This window comes from Macrobrachium rosenbergii, chromosome 15 (genome assembly GCF_040412425.1).
Source record: "Macrobrachium rosenbergii isolate ZJJX-2024 chromosome 15, ASM4041242v1, whole genome shotgun sequence".
In the NCBI taxonomy this organism is placed as follows: Eukaryota; Metazoa; Arthropoda; class Malacostraca; order Decapoda; family Palaemonidae; genus Macrobrachium; species Macrobrachium rosenbergii.
In genome coordinates this window covers 31143743-31161242 of record NC_089755.1, presented here as the reverse complement: position 1 = coordinate 31161242, position 17500 = coordinate 31143743, and the positions used below count along the sequence as shown (strand labels likewise).

The window sequence follows — 17500 nt, the reverse complement described above, 5'->3', positions numbered from 1 at the left end:
TTCATACCAGATTTTTTCAACTCACGATATACAACACTATAGCTTCTCTTCTTTCCCCTTTTTGTTTCTAGTTTAAGCGCCAATTTACGTAAAGACTTTCTTGGTCTACCCAATGCCTCAGCTATGATGTCTTTTGACTCCTGAGAAAGGACTTCAGGCCTTACAAGATTCTCACTCTTTTCGCGATGACAGTCATATGGATTTTTGTTCCAGTTTCTTTTAACAAAGGATTCATCTCTTTTAATGTATTTAGCTATCCAGGAACGTGAAATGAAGGATGTGCAAGCATCCCTGGCCTCTCTGAAGGTTATAGCCCGGATTCGGTCAATCCATCTGATTTCCTCTGAGTCGTTAGCCATGGCTGTATCTAACTCCGTCACTCAGTCTGAAAATACAAGAAAAGGAAAATGAAAAATAGATTAATAGAAACTTAAAATAATGTACTTGGAGATAGGCTATAGCAGAAAACTTCATAACCTTCCATTTGTTCTGGGAGGGGGGGGGCTCTAATTTCGAAACACCTGGTATATATATGAGTATGTATGTATATATAAATATAACTGAATTTTTACAATTATTTTTGTACCACATTTTAAACACATCTTTCAATGCACCACTGGCCCAAAGGCTAACGGACAATATATATATATATATATATATATATATATATATATATATATATATATATATATATATATATATATATATATATATATATATTATATATATATGTATATGTACATACATCTGTATATACACAAACACATATTATGTCACAAGATATAAAACATTAATTACGAATCATAAATTTCATCAAAATTCAGAGAGTAATCATATTATAGGAATTATCAAAGTCATGAACTTCTATGAAATACTGCACTCAAATAAAACATACCATTTTCCGAATCTAAAGATGTATCGTCCAATGAGCAAACTTCCGGTAATCGATGTCCTTTAGCATATTTCCACAGAAAAGGTAAGCGGAAGTTAACGCTGAAATACATATAATGTTTTACTAGATGGATATCGTGAGCTTTTGTATCCAGGTGAAGCAGGTAATACATAAAAGGAAATGCAGTTACAAGAAGGAAAGAAAGTGGCTGTATCTGATGAAGTTACAGCCAGAAAGCAACACACTAAGGTAATGATGTATAGCCTCATCAATCTAAATTAACTTGACTGTACCGGAGGATGAGGTGGGGCGGGGGAGGGAGGGTGCCTTCTGTCTATTATATGCATACACCTGAAAACCATTAACTGTATCTAACAAGTCTACGCAGTAATTACTTTGAGTGGAAAAAAAATAGTGTGAGCTGCAGAGTGCAGAACTAGGAGCGCAAAATAAATTGAACTATCTCAAGTACATTCAGCCGAGTGTAAAATAACTGTAACATATTATAGAGAAGAGATAAACGTATGTTACTACTTTTTGATGTTATAATTGAATTTACATTTGTTCTTTCTATAAAATATTCGATGTGACCCGTAAATCTAGCTACGCAGATAACGAAAACAGAATTGATTGTATTAAGGGTAATCATATTTCAGAAATAAGGATCCCCCTTTCTCACTGAATTTGAATAAGGCGATCTAACACAAGATTCGTTTTTTCATGCACTGGTAGTTCTAGTCACAAGAGAGAGAGAGAGAGAGAGAGAGAGAGAGAGAGAGAGAGAGAGAGAGAGAGAGAGAGTAAAAGGCCCAGTGGCTCCACTTACAGGCGTGAACCATTATGCATATACGGATCCTCTTTATGGATTTTTGCCGGAGATGGCGTCAAAAGATAGATTTGAAATCGTTAGAATCTGCCTTTATCGTCATCCTTCTCCTCACCCCCGTCTTATTCATCCTCCTTCTCCCTCCCCTCCTCCTCCTCCTCCTCCTCCTCCTCCTCCTCCTCCTCCTCCTCCTCCTCCTCCTCCTCCTCCTCCTCCTCCTCCTCCTCCTCCTCCTCCTCCTCCTCCTCAGTTGTGAACCGAAATTCTTGGAAGATACCAACCGTCATCTCCGGTGATATATGTGTTCTGGGGGCTAATGTCCTTTTAAAAAGATTCTTTCTCGAGCGGTGGCGACTGAAGCAAGTTTTAAAGTTATGCTCTCTTTCCGAGTCTTCGTTTCCTGTGTTCCCTCTGCATAGAAGAGGACTAATAATCATCTCGCTTCTTCAAGGTGAAAGGTGGATGCGTAGAGATGGGGACGCATCTTGCGTACTGCTCGACTCAGCAGTTTTGGGAAGACGAGTTTTTATCCTAAAGGGATATCATTCGGAAGAACTTTTCCGATTTTATATATATATATATATATATATATATATATATATATGTGTGTGTGTGTGTGTGTGTGTGTGTGTGTGTGTGTGTGTGTGTGTGTGTGTGTGTGTGTGTGTGTGTGTGTGCGCGCGCGCGTGTTTATTTGTGTTTATGCATAAGGATGTGGTGACGCCCCCTGTGGCTGAGTGGTGTATCACCCGACCGGCTGATGAAGAGTTAGAGGAATTTATTTCTGGTGATAGAAATTCATTTCTCGCTATAATGTGGTTCGGATTCCACAATAAACTGTAGGTCCCGTTGCTAAAGTAACCAATTGGTTCTTAGCCACGTAAAATAAGTCTAATCCTTCGGGCCAGCCCTAGGAGAGCTGTTAATCAGCTCAGTGGTCTCGTAAAACTAAGGTATACTTAACTTTTTAACTTAGCTTACGTCTGATAAACAGATGACCCGCTATGGATCTACCGCCCACCAGTCCACCCAAGGGTTTATGGATACCATCATGTAACAGAGTCAGGACAAGAACGTGGGGTTATCAACCACATCATTGAAGACCTCCTAAAAAACAGGAAGGTTGTGCCCATTCGGTGGCTCTCATTCTAAAACGGAAAAGAGATATAAGGTAGAGAGCAAGAAAAATATATGTATAGATGTGTGTGTGTGTATATATGTATTACATATATATATGTATATATATATATACATATATATAGTCATATATGCATATAATATATATATACATATATAAATATACATTTATATATATAATATAATATATGATATATATATATATATATATATATATATATTATTATAACTTTCAATCAAATGATACTGTGCTTCTTGCTGAAGATCAAATAGCTTCGGTATGGAAACATCCAACTGTCCCTATACTCAATATTCATAATCTGCTCCTCAACCCATGAAAACTATCTTTTTAATACCCGAAAATTAACTTTAATCTGCAAATTATGTGACGTTGCAACAACGCAGCTTGAAAATTAACGAAGCTGTCAAGTCTGCCAGTTGTTATTTCAATAATAAAACTTTTACACTTAGTAGGTAAATATTGCATCTAATCATTAATCAAGGTTACACTGCAGTGAACAGACCCCTTTGTCCGTCTTACTTCAGCAATGATTGATTTACTTCTTATTTGCTTCATTTTTATTATATTCAATCCTTTTTTTACCCATAACGGTTACACGAATTCTGCGTATTTAAAATAATGGTCTTTTGAATTTGTCATAAGAATGCATAGAGAATATTCATAAAGACAATGAATGCCTTCATTCGGTAGCTCGTGTAATCACTAGCGTGAACTTTCTAAAGTAATTTACTATAATATCGTTAATATTTTCCCGAACTAACTTCTCTCTTAAGATTGACCTTCTCTGTCTACAAATCTGTCAATCATTTCTCTCTCTCTCTCTCTCTCTCTCTCTCTCTCTCTCTCCACACACACACACACACACAAACACACTCATATGTACATATGTGAATATATATAAATTATATAAATTATATATATATATATATATATATATATATATATATATATATATATTCATATGTTTATATATTATACAGTATATATAAATGAAATATGTGTGCGCGCGCGTCATAAATTTCTGTCTAAGAAAGAATGATTAAGCATGCAGGAAACTAGATGCGTACTTATGCGACATATTACGTATTATTTTTGGTAAGCTTAAAGAAGATGAACGTTTAAAACCATTATTGGAATTAAGCTACGTTACCTGTCCTACTGAAGATCTGATATTTAATTAGTCCAAATTTAGAAAACGAGGGCCCTATCATCTTATGATTAATTGCCCATACATTTCCTTGCAACCAAACGCGGCAGATATTCATCATTCTAACCGTATTACAATGGCTGAACAAATTGACTTGTCCTTTCAGTAATCGGATCAGCTGTTTCAGGAATACACCCTTAGGTAAACCACGGAGACGCTCTCGGATGACCAGAAGTGTTTACCGTTCAAGAAGGAGTGAATTTGCAGTGATGTGTGTGTGTTGGCGTCTTGTTTACATAGAATTGTGGGACCCAATTGAGATAACTCGTTGCCAAAGGCTATATACAGAGGTTACCCATTATATGTAACAAATGTTGGGTCTAGCATCGTAAAGCTCTCTACTGTATATTGCAACAGATCTGTTTGGTGGTCAGGGTGTCACTTGGATAATTACATTTCAGGCAATGAATGTCGTTTTTAATTCTTACTGTTATCTTCAAGTTATGTATTTTAAGAATGTTGACTATCAAATCATTAATATTAACTTTATCATCTACTAATTCCTCTCTGTTCTAGTTTACCAATTCCACTAATCATATTCATAATTAATATATGAAATGTACGTGCGCATCAATAAGAGTACAGCTAAAGATGGAAAAGGGGGCGACCACTTGTCAAAATTCTCTAACCACAGCTTGCCTTTTTGACTTGATCATATACTTAATGCTTCTTGTATCTTTGAAGCTGGATAGGACATAACCAAATCTTTATTAGTCATTTACAAAACATATCTTTATTAAAAAGCTAAAAGGTCTTTCAAGTAGTGAGGTAATTAACAGGTAACTGACATTGTGGCTATATGTCAACCAGTGTTAAAATCCATAATCCAGCTGGTCTTATAAGATCAGTTCAGAGATTCCGGTACGAACATGCTAATGGAGAGATGAAAGCTTAATTTATTTTTTCATTAATCACCATGAATACTTTCCTCACCGGCGAATTTCATTAAAATTACAAAGCCTTTGGATAAAGAATGACAAACTGCTCTCCCAGCATGGAATACCTTTAGTATGTCTATTCTGCTCATAAAGCAGATTGATATCTTTAAAGGCCAAAGATGTTACGTCCAGGTGCGTGTGTGTGTGTATATGTATATGTATGTATACATATATATATATATATATATATATATATATATATATATATATATATATATATATATATATATATATATGTGTGTGTGTGTGTGTGTATATATATATATATATATATATATATATATATATATATATATATGTGTGTGTATATATATATATATATATACATACATACATATATATATATACATATATATATATTTACATACATACATACATACATACATATATATATATATATATTGCGTATATATATATATATATATATATATATATATATATACACATATATACATACATATATATAGATACATATATATCCTTGGAAGACTCTACGTACATCTCATCAGGGGAGTCATAGGGAAAGGCATCGTACTCAGGTACATTGATTTTGCCAACGTTTCACGACTCATAGTCGCATCCTCAAGGCTACAATAAAGATACAAACGAACTTTACAACCAAGCACTGCATAATCCACTAAAATTACGCATATTTAGTAAAATTTAATGAACATCAGCATGTAGAAAACTTGAAAATAATTTATGAACATCTTAAAACAGGAAATTATACTAAAAATTAAAAATATGTACAAAATTTCTGTAAGATTCTAAAAAAGGAAAATTACATAACACACTAAAAAGGTAAGGCTATTCTGTGCCTTATCCTCGCAAAGGACGGGCAGTGACTGAAAGAATTTCGTAAAAGCAAACAACACACCTTAGGCGATAAACAACTGAACAGAGGAGGATTGTGTATTTAATGATGGATTTATCCTATAATTGTAAAGTTCTTATCATCAATATATGTTTTACATAACTCAGAGTGTTCCTAATATTTGATTGTTCGGGATTTGTTAATATTACTACGACCCGTTCTAAAACTTACGCCCCTGAGAGAAACTATTCTCACTTTGAGTAACCTACACGTACAACCCACATAAGTCCCTTGATCACATCTCGGGCACGTATATTTATAAAGAACATTAGATTTTAGAAGAGGACTAAGGCGGTTTTTCGTTCTGAACAGAGATCCGACACTTGCTAATATTTTCATGTGCTCACTGGAGGAACGTTTATTTGATGATTGCCCCCCTTAGTTTCTTGCCTCAGTTTTATCGTAGATACGTAGATGACACTTTCGCCTTATTTCGGAACAAGTTTAATGCAGAACAATTCTCAGAGTTTGTCAATACCCTACACCCTAATATCAGATTTACACTTGATGAAGAAGAAAATAACAAGCTTCCCTTTCTAGATGTTTCAGTGTCCAGGAATGAACAAGGCTTTTACGTGGGTGTTTTTAGAAAAAAGACTTTTACTGGGTTAAGTATCAACTTTTATAGTTCTTGTTTTTAATTTTAAACTCAATACTATCTCAACTCTCCCCCACAGGGCCTTCATCCATACCTCGAATTGGTTTACTTTTAATGAGGAAATTAACTCTCTTTCCCAATATCTTAAAAATAACTGCTTCCCAGACAAGCTGTTCTTTAAAACGCTAAGAAAAATCCTAGATGCTAGGTTCGTGGAGGTACCATCGGTTGTGACAGCACCCAAATTAAAAATGTTTTTCATGATGACCTCTTCAGAAAAAAGTTCCGGACAATTATTCAAAAAGAACTCCCAGCGTTGAACCTTAAAATAGTTCCAAAAAAACCATTAACAATCGGACCTCTGTTCAAAACGAAAGACCGCCTTAGTCCTCTTCTAAATTATGTGGGTTGTGCGAGGAGGTTACTCTAAGTGACAATAGTTTTTCTCAGGGGCGTAAGTTTTAGAACGGGTCGTAGATTAACAAATCCCGAACAATCAAATATTAGGAACCACTCCAAGTTATGTAAAACATATGTAGATGATAAGGGCTTTACAACTATAGGTCAAGTACATAATGAAAATGACCTAGCAATCTTGGAGTCCATTATGATAGAAAAGATAGTTCCTTCGTTAAATACGCAATTCTCCTCTGTTCAGTTGTTTATCTTCTGAGGTGTGTTGTTTGTTTTTAGGAAATTCTTTCAGTCACTGCCCGTCCTTTGCGAGGTAAAGTACAGAATAGCCTTACTTTTTTAGTGTTTTATGTAATTTTACTGTTCTTAGGATCTTACAGATATTTTGTAAATATTTTCAATGTTGAGTATAATTTCCGGTTTTAAGATGTCATTAATTATTTTCAAGTTTTCTACATGCTGATGTTCATTAAATTTTATTAAATATTGCGTAATTTTAGTTGATTATGCAGTGCTTGGTTTTAAAGTTCGCTTGTATCTTTATTGTAGCCTTGAAGATGCGACTATAAGTCGTGAAACGCTGGCAAAATAAATGTAACTATGGCTCCGATATATATATAATATATATATATATATATATATATATATATATATATATATATATATATATATATATATATATATATGTGTGTGTGTGTGTGTGTGTGTGTGTGTATGTATATATATTATATCATGTATATAAGTATGTATGTGTGATTACAATCACTCTGACCCGTTATTTATATATATAACCACTGAGAAAAACGAAAAACGGTTATGAATCCTGGCCAGTTTCTAGCATACATATTGTAAATTTCTACTACTATGTATCAGTCCCCTGAAAATGGCTTAGCAATAAAAACCGAAAGGAAGTCAGGATGTAAAACCGTTTTTTTTCCGAGTGGTTGTTACATATAACACACACACACACACACACACACACACACATATATATATATATATATATATATATATATATATATATATATATATATATATATATATATATATATATATGTGTGTGTGTGTGTGTGTGTGTACATATAATTTGACTTTTCAATAAAACTTTAAAAGCCAGACCTGTTCTTTGATAAAGCCATTGGGCAGCGGTATCTAGGAAAAAGCCAGCAGGAACCTTCAGACAAAAGAGCCAGCCGCCCCCTACCGGTGAGAGTGGAAAACAAATCAGCGTTACAGTTGGCAGGCGGAGTGGTCGTGTCACCCTTTGTTCTACTGCGGGCGGTTAATTTTTTGTTGTCTCTCGGCTTCCCTTCTGGGTTGCGTCAAACCGTGATCAACAAAAGAACAGAGATGGAAGTAGAACTTTCATTTCGCCTTCCTTTTTACTCCTTTCAAGGCTATTTCCTAAAGGTAAAAGGACCTCCAGAGAGAAGTCTGCCTCGCGCCTATTAGAAAAATAAAAAGAAGACTATTGCACTCAAGTTAGAGGTAAGATGGCCCATACATAATATGGTTATCTTAAGCATTCGCAGCTTCCTGCACTAACAAATAAAGTGCATGCCACATGGCAACAAATACTGATAATACTTGGAATGAAGTTCGAACCTAAACACGAGTGGGCACAGATGATAAAAAAAACGACAGTAGACAGTAAAAGGCAGTAAATAGTACCGTAATATTCTTGTAGCTGCTAAAGCATGAATATGCCTCCTTACAATAAATTTCCACACAATTATAAATTTCATACCGGTACAGAAAGTTTATCACAGTATGCCCATTGCCTTGAACATACTGTTACACACTCCTCCACCTTTTACTAACTTTAGTGTATGCCTAGGTGTAACTAACCTACTGCTTAAGAACCAATTACCCAACTTTTTCAAATAAGGAAAGTCTGTTTCCGTCATTTCCTTATAAAAAATACTTAGTTTAGTCAACTGTAAGTATTTCGGTATCATTGCTCTTTTAAAGCCGGCTGTTAATTCTGAGTATTTTCTAACTGGTTATTGGCAATGCGGGGGAGACATATGCAGTTCTGGTTATTTTTTGAATAACCTGAACCATATGTGTCTCCCCGCATTGCCGATAACCCGTTAGAAAATACTTGGAGTTAACGGCCGGATTCATTACTTATTGGTTTACAGGGGGGAAAATAAGCTGGAAAAAAGGTTTTTGAGGTTATGAAAAAATAAAATTTATGGGTTTACACGAGATAAAGAATTTGAGAAGAAAGTGGTTCATGTTATTCTTAAAACAAACCGCGAATATTTGTTGGTTTACAAAAGGGTAGATTGAAAAGAAAAGTCGTTCAGGTTATGCGTAAAATAAAAGGCGACTATTTGTGGGTGGTAGACTGAAAAGAAACTGGTTCAGGTTATGCGTAAAATAAGATGACAGTTTGTAGGTTTATAAGGGAGGTAGACTGAAAAATGGGGGTTCAGGCTAAGCGTAAAAAAAAAACTATTTATGGGTTTTAAAATGGGATAGACCGAAAAAAAGTGTTTCAGGTTATATATGTAAAATAAAAGGCGATTATTTGTGGGTTTACAAAGATGTAAACGGAAAAGAAAGTGGTTCAGATCTAAGTAAAATAAAAGGCGACTCTTTGGGTTTAAAGGTGGTAGTCTGAAAAGAAAGTGGCCCAGGTTATGCGTAAAATAAAAGACGACTATTTATGGGCTTAAAATAGGGTAGACTGAAAAAAAAGTGGTTCAGGTTATACATTTAAAATAAAAGGCAACTTTTTGTGGGTTTAGAAAGGGATAGACGGAAAAATAAAAAGTGGTTCAGGTTATAAATACAATAAAACGCGCTTACTTACGGTTTCCAATAACCAACTCAGGAAGTACTGTAAAAAAAAAAAAAGGATGAACGTGTACATTTAGCGTAAAGAAGAAGAAACACCACTCACTTTCTTCTCTGAACGCTAGTGGACAGAGGTCATAAAACCAAACATAAACCTGAACGTTAAATCTACGAAAACTATCACCTACTCTGCCGCTGATCCCATTAGACTCCAAACATTTCTTTTTTGCTCTCTCTCTCTCTCTCTCTCTCTCTCTCTCTCTCTCTCTCTCTCTCTCTCTCTCTCTGTAAATACCCTTTCTCCGATTGGGGTTCAATAATGGAACCTCTCCATTAGCTTCCTTCCGTTTTCTTTCCTCCATTCATTTTGTTTCTAGGGAAATGATTAATGGATAATAGCACCTTGGAAAGGTTATTGAAAAAGAATTATTCGTCTCGATAATAAATAATCTTGGCAGGATATGATGAAGTGAGCAATTGTTTTTTTTATTACTCTCTACGATTCTTTGTGGCTCTTTCCATTGTTTTTTACAGATAAATGTATGATTTTTATCGCCAAATCAACTACCACATACATCACTTCATCCCTTCCTGCTTATTGTAAGTTTCCTTTACTTGAGTTTAATTTTTGTAAACCGTACTTCACTGAAACAAAATACAATTACTGCATTTATGAGTGTAAAAGATAAACATACGAACACACACATTAACAGTTATATATACATTATATATATATATATATATATATATATATATATATATATATATATGTGTGTGTGTGTGTGTATATGTGTGTGTGTGTGTGTGTGTACGTATGCAAATATATATAAACACAATGTATATCAGCGCAAATTCAACACTAATAACTTTGTGGAATAATTTTTTTTATTTTATATAGCTTTCTGTTAGTTTTGTTGTTTGCTGCAGGGCGGTAAAAAACCATTTTTATTTATTATTTCATTTTCCATTATTCTCTTTCACTCGCATGTCTTCATAGTTCTTATTTCTGGTTACAATATGTTATTCCCCAGTGAATAACAAACTGTATACTGTAATACCGTATGAAAAAATAGGAATAATAAGGAAGTACCGGTAAAAGAGAATAATGCATAATGAAATAAGTAAAAATTATTTTTTACTACCGGTAGCGGACAACAACACAAAGAGACAGCTACAAAAAATCTAAAATTTTTGCCACAAAATTGTTAGTCGTAAATTTGCTCTGATATTTAACCATAACTGAATACAAGATAAACTACGCCCTAAAAGTATATATCTGTGTATGTATGTATAGATATATGTGTGTGTGCGTGTTTGCGCGCGCGCGTGTGGGTGGATGGGCGGGTGCCGGTGTGTGTGTGTGTGTGTGTAGTTAACAATGACCAAATTAAGACCAAACATAAATAATTTTGTAAAAGCTTCCGTTTATTTATAGGTATGCATATCTCGACTGGTGTAAACCAGAAAAAATTTAAAGCCAGAACAAAAAGTATTACACATCAAGTCATAAGACAAATCAATAAGTTTCAACAGTTTCAGCAAGATGTAAACAGGAGCATTATTCTACATACAACTAATAATGCAAATTACTTAAACCTTATGAACTTAATAGTTTTAAAAATAACGGCTTCCGTATTTTTGAAAGTTGTTGGTTATCTCGAACATATGTTTCATGGGGTCTATTGTGGTACCTGTTTTTTAGAATAACAAAAGTTTTGTTTTATGTTTTGTGTTGTTCCTGTAGCTTTTATCATTTTTGACTCATGATATCTCTCTCATCAGTCTTTTTAGCTTTTATGTTATTATTATGAACATTAGTACATTATAAGTACTTGACAGCGTCCTGTACGTATGTTTTCCATGCTGACATAATGTGGATTTTTGTTTACAATTTTCGCAAAACAAAATTTATTTTCAGTGTGAAGTTCATTGTCCCAACAAGAGATATTATTTACAGCTCTCAGTGAAGAACTATTTTTCCTTCGGCGCTTTTGTAAGTGAGTGGCGTATAAACAAATGCTTTCTTAAGGTGGAAAAAGTGTCAGTGGGTCACTCTGCAGCTAATACAACGTCAAATTACTCAATTATCGAATTAGCTGATTTTACCTGTATGCAGAAACGTGTTGTTCTTTCCTGCTAGGGTTTCATTTAAATATTTCAAGGTTCATTTATGCGAGGCTATCCTGAAAAGGACTTTATAACTATTTCATTTATGATTTTTTCCCAAAAATTTTGGAAACGTATTTTTCATTTTATTTCTGTTACACAAGAATGTTACAAAGATCATTTGTCCACTTGCTCTACCAGTGCTACATTCTTAGGTTGTCCCTTAACCAAATATTCTCAACTGTTGCTAATTTATAAATGAATGCCACGGCCCAAGAATGTTTACTTCAAATTATACTTTAGTTATCACTCGAAAAGTAAGTGAAACATGAGTAGTAATTACCGTAGGCTTTATCAATTTTCCATTATTTAAAATTGTTATTTCACTGTTCATGTGAGAGATATCACTTACATGAACACTGACTTGAGAAAAGTAGTCACTGCAGCAAAAATATATTAATACTGAGTAATATATGGCTATATATATATATATATATATATATATATATATATATATATATATATAACCTTACAATATCATCTTTCATTACAACCAGTGTAAAAATCCGTTTTGATATGAAATAACACAGCTGACTGAACTATTAATCGTGTGAGTTACCTATCTCAAGATATCGTTGAAAACTAATGAAACTGCATAAATGATCACTCATACATAAAAGCGATTACCTATTAAAATGTTTCTTAAAAGTTCCTATTAATCATAACGTAACTTCTGCATTCATCATTTTCAATTCTTAATCATTCTGTTTGTTTTATCATTTAAATAACCAACGTCGATGCTGAGTGATCATGAGAAGAAATCTATTTTCTGCGACATGCATAATAACATTTACATAATGGAAGGATTCAATAATTTCTCGCATGACAAGAATAACATCATTATCCCCATCGGGATTCGAACCCGAGACCTCTGGATTAGAAGTCCAGCGCGCTTTCCACTGCGCCATGAGGACGAGGTTTTCATTGCTCAGTTTATCATTTTAGTTTTACTAGCCACGCTCATGCAAATTATACGCATACGGCTTTCTCTGAATGCAAATATCGCAGATGCTTGATGCTTAATATGACGTATGTTATTGGTACTAAAGAGCCATTTTGCCTTTGATTTTCATGAATTCTCTTCTCCTTTACTAAACATATGCGATCATATGCAACTTTGCCCTTTGAGGATAATATTTGTCCCTTCACCTACATAATTTTAACATTCATTCAATTTAATGGTTTCGAAGAAAAATGGATACAATACTAATAATAACGTAATTTTTTATTCATCCTGTGCAAAATAATTTTACAGAAGATGAAACTTTCTTTTATATACAAAATACGGTATGTCATATCGTACGCGAAAATAAACTTGACTGAAACTTGAAATTTCGTTTACATAACAATTTCCACAGCAAATGTAGGAAATATCTAATTCTACGGGAAAATCTGCACATAGACACGGAAACAGACACCCATCTATCTGTCTATTCATCTCTCTATTTATTTATCTATCAATTTATATATATATATATATATATATATATATATATATATATATATATACATATATATATATATGTATATATATATATATATATATATATATATATACATATATACATATATATATATATATATATATATATATATATATATATATATAAATAGATAGATAGACAGATAAATAGATAGATGGTGTCTGTTTATCTTGTTTATATATATATATATATATATATATATATATATATATATATATATATATATATATATATATATATGATAAACAAAATACAATCCACGTACAACAGAAACAGGCAACCAGGGATTTAACTTTTTCTCACCTTCATTCCTTCAATTCTCTCTCTCTCTCTCTCTCTCTCTCTCTCTCTCTCTCTCTCTCTCTCTCTCTCTCTCTCTCTCTCTCTTACCTTTTGAAAAGATTATCCGCCTCTCGGTTGTATATGTCTATTTATTAAATTTGTATGCAAATCCTACAGGAAGTTTATCATACTGCTGAGATATTCACAATGTGACAAAATAATCTGCACAAAATTAATTTTCTTTCATCATTTCCATTAGGTCCAGTTTTTATTCATGCATTTTGGCTGCTTAGGATAAATCTCTCATTAAACTAAAATGTTGGTTAGGTTTTGAGATATTTCGCAACGTTTTACAAAAATTAAAAGATTAGTTACTAAATGCGAAAAATGATTCCTTACCTTTACACATATACAATCAAACATACATACATACATACATACATACATACAAATAAATATATATATATATATATATATATATATATATATATATATATATATATATATATATATATATATATATATATATACACACACACATCATATATATACATATATATAATGACAAATACTAAGCCAAAAATATCATTTAATATCCACTTCACTATAGCTATGGAATAACTTGCACCCGAGGGGAATTATGATTAATAAGCGCTTCGTCACCACTGGGATCTGACCCTCTGCCTGGTTTAGAAACAATAATGTACAGTGTCCTTTGTTTGATCACTGAACCATGAAGGTAGGTCGGTAATCAAAGGGCACTGTACACTATTGTTTCTAAATTAGGCAGCGGTTATAATTCCAATGGTGACGAAACATTTATCAATTCCAATTCTCGAGGTTTAGTGAATTAGATATTAAACGATATTTGTGGCTCAATATTTTTTATATAAAAAATGCAGAAGTGTACATGACAATTAATTCATATATGCATACATATACATGTGTGCATATATGTATGTGTGTGTATATATGTATATATATATATATATATATATATATATATATATATATATATATATATATATATATATATATATATATATATATATATATATATATATATATATATATATATATATATATATATATATATATATATGCATATGTTAGGCAAAGCACAGCGCCAGAGTATGGCGGCTCCAATTGCTTCACAACTGACATGAAAATAGGCATGCCTCTACTTTAATTTGTCCTGCGTTGACAGCCACCATTCCCCCTCTCTACTAAGCCTCTTTCTATGTGTCAGTCAGCATTTCCCCCAACGTATTCTTTACACTTTGCCATAATCCCAGCTGCCATTCCGCTTTTAAAGGTGGAAGCTGAAAATATGCTGGGGTCGATACAAACCTTCAGTAAGATTCTAGGAGGGAGGATCTCTCATATTGATACCATACGTCCGGCGATTAGTTTGCCACGGGCAACAATTTAAATATTTACGTTATTAGATTTTTGTTTCCACAATTTATTGTTATTTTCTTCTAAGTACCGACGATGGAATAACACAAAAATTCATCTGGCTGTGAGTTAAAATGGACGTGAACACGTCTTTAAAGGACTTTCATAACCTGCCTTTGAGGCTCGGAAAATGTAGCCTGGAGTACACCCTCCAAACTGAAACTGTAAATCGTGAGTAAGCTGATCCTTGAAAAGTAGAATAACAGATGCTATCCCTCCTGACACTGTTTCAGTTATCTTTGGATCGTGTTTCTGTAACATTTACTGTCAACCAAAATTCACAATAGTCGAGTCTGTTAAAACTATCACAATTAATGTATGAACCCCAAGGAAAATATCAGTTCAGGAAGATTTATATAGATCGTGGTATTTTTGTTATTTATTCTGCCACTGTAATTGCAACTGTCAAAACGAATTTCATTCTTCTTTATTGTTTCCATGTTCAGTACACTTTTTTTCAGATTAGAGAACTTTGCATAACAAGTAGCATTTCTAAGACTTGCGTTACTAACACTCTTAGTCACAATTGTCATAAAGGGCTATATTCGAAGTGCAGCATGCTTTCTAATGTGCCGTGACGACGCTGAAGGTGTACAAAAGATTTAAAAAGATTAATAACTGAAAGTATCGATGCACTAGAGCCCAGACAAAATCAGCTGACTTAGTGGCAACGCCCTGAAATTCTGAGCACTCCCCATAAATCATCTACCTTGATGTTTGTAATTCTCGCAAGTTTTCCTCATATTCTTTTCATAAGCTCATTTCAGCTTTCTTATAAAAATCGCATGATTTAAATACATACTTAAGCTCATTTTGAGTCTGTTAACTCTGCTTTACCCGGATACTGACCACATATAGGTTCGGCCAAATCTCCTTTCAGCATTTTAATAAACATTATATTTCTGTCCCTTCTTTACTAACATTTCATCTGACAAAATTTTTTCCTAGCCATTCTCAAAAGACAGTAGCATAGTTCTGCACAGTTTCCTTATGAAATTAATATTTCCAATGATCAAAATCTTTTTATGAGATACTTCCCTTACGCTCTCTGCATTATAACTACATTACATTTATCAACTACACAGTCTCTCTCTTCCAGCTATCTTTGGTTTAAAATTTTGCAGCATAATCACCCTTTCTTATACTCTCAACCAAAATTACCCAGCACAACTACCCTTTCTCAGACTTCCAACCCAGCAGAGGAGAGATACAATACTCTCCTATAATCGATCTCTTTCTCTATTATCCTACCTATTCCTGAATTATATGTAAATGTCATCAAACCTTTTCTCCTGCCATTTTTTGCGTTAACTCACCTCAAGACATGCATCTTTAATGCAACCCAGATATTATCAGCCATCTTTGTCTTGTGCTGTTATGAGAATCTCCCCTATCTCAGTTTTGGGGCTTTAATTGTTGAGTTGGCCATCTTTCTTTCAAATAGCCTTGTTGTCCAATTTTAATTGTTGGTTAAGCAAACAAAGAGTTCACTTTTGAGCTCTCTCTGCATATTTTTGTCATTCCATTGTGAGTATTTCTCGGCACAGAATGATTGGTGTTTGGTATATTTGTGATAAAGTGTGATATTCTTGTTATATCATACAAAATGTATCATTGTGTAAATATTATAATATAAAATATAACACAAAGCTCCTATACTTTTAAAGTATTTAAGATTTGTTCACAGCTTGTATTGGTTATATAGTTCAGATATGGATAAGATCCATGCACATATATATGTTCCATATATATATCTGATAACCTTTATATTAACTATATATATTTAATATTTATCAGGTATATATAACATCAACTTATTAAATATTTATGTATTTTATATAAACATATTGTATATTTCACCTAATATCTTTGTAATCTATATGCATGTATGTATGTATTTAATTATCTAATATTGCCATCTTTCCTTCAATGAGAGAGAATTTATCTTTATATATATATATATATATATATATATATATATATATATATATATATATATATATATATATATATATATATATATATATATATATATATATATATATATATATATATATATATATATATTGTCAGGATATACATCCCTTCCTCCTGTAAATTTCAGTGCATTATTTAATTTTGAAATAATCTGCTCTTCATTTGACTGTCGAGCTGGGGAAATTGGCGGGCGCAGTAGAAGCAAGCGTATTTTGAAACAGAGAACAGCCGTTAAAGCCAGTTTTCACCAACGTAGGAATCACCTTCCCCACTCACCTGATTTGGGGTAAACAATGTAGGTCCCCTTTTCACCCCCATCACATGATGTGGGAGTAGTTAGGTATTGCGAGCTTAAGGGACATAGTGGGGCTTAACCTCTAAGTACTTAATCTTAAGGATCCTTTCCCTCCACTCTTTTTG

General features: G+C 33.2%; 1 long non-coding RNA gene and 1 other non-coding gene across 2 annotated transcripts in view; both read right to left on the bottom strand.

Moving 5' to 3' along the window:
- LOC136846505 (uncharacterized) overlaps nt 1–17500 on the bottom strand; it is a 372690-nt gene that overhangs the window by 180326 nt on the left and 174864 nt on the right. The window lies entirely within an intron of this gene.
- On the bottom strand, nt 12721–12793 carry TRNAR-UCU (transfer RNA arginine (anticodon UCU)). The gene has a single exon. It is a non-coding gene; the product is annotated as a tRNA-Arg (tRNA).